The sequence below is a fragment of the Psittacula echo genome (genome assembly GCF_963264785.1).
Source record: "Psittacula echo genome assembly, chromosome: 2".
Taxonomy (NCBI): domain Eukaryota; kingdom Metazoa; phylum Chordata; class Aves; order Psittaciformes; family Psittacidae; genus Psittacula; species Psittacula echo.
The window spans coordinates 115,900,219-115,901,256 of record NC_137737.1 but is presented as its reverse complement, the minus strand read 5'-3'; positions in this window follow the sequence as shown (position 1 = coordinate 115,901,256).

Here is a 1,038-nt window from a genome sequence, read left to right as displayed (position 1 = left end):
ACAGCTCACAATTAGGGCACCACTGTGCTTTATCCACCAAGCAGCTGGACACTACCTCAGTAGTGAATAGAATGCTAAAAAGCTGCACTGTAAGAAAGACTGGAAAGAACAGGAGTCATCACCAGGAGTGAAAGAGCCACAGGGTAAAGCAGTGTGAGTGGGAATTGGGTGCAGTGACTTGTGTAGGCAGAGTCCCATCTAGTGTTTTAGGAGGTTACCAGGACCATCAGAGGAATTACAGCTCCATCATCCAGTTTCCTCATCGTTCTGGCTACAAATATGACTAATAGGAACTACCATATTCAAGATAGCAAACTGACAGTAAAGACTGGAGAAACAAGCAAGAGCTTTGAAACTGCAGGGCATTTTTTCCTTTGATACATCAGTTTATCAACGCAGAATTAATGGTTATCATTTTGAGCTAAGGTTTCCAGTCTGTATTATGTAAAGACCAAATGAAAATGGACACAGCTTGCACCCAAGAACAGATTTTCAAATATGGAAATTGAATTTTCCATGGATTTCTGAGAAGATCATGGCAGAATTTTCAATGTTGCAATTGTCAGGTTGAAGTTACCAAGACCACAGGTATTCTCAGATGGTGATTACGAATTTAAATTAATCTGGATCAGGGCTCTCAGTGAACTTCAGGAAATACAGTAAGCTCACTTTGGTGCATTAATTGCCAATTATTTAGGAAAGAACATCATTGTCATGAGATGGAAAAATTAGTTATATGGCAGTTTGACTCCCTGTTACAGTTATTTCGATCTAAACTGCATTAAATAGGGGGTTTTGACAGGGAAGAGAAGAAGGTAAGAAAATAATCTGTGTGATTTATACGTTAAAAGAACAGGTTCACCCATTTCCTGGTTATGGTCATTAACAGTGGTATAATTGTGTATAATCATTGGTGGCAGTCCTAGTCTACATTGCTGGAGGCTAACTAAACTTTGCATCTGCGTAGAAATTAATATGCAAATATGAGTTGTGTTCATTGGTATGACTAGTGTAAAGTAAACAAAGGGCATTTCTATT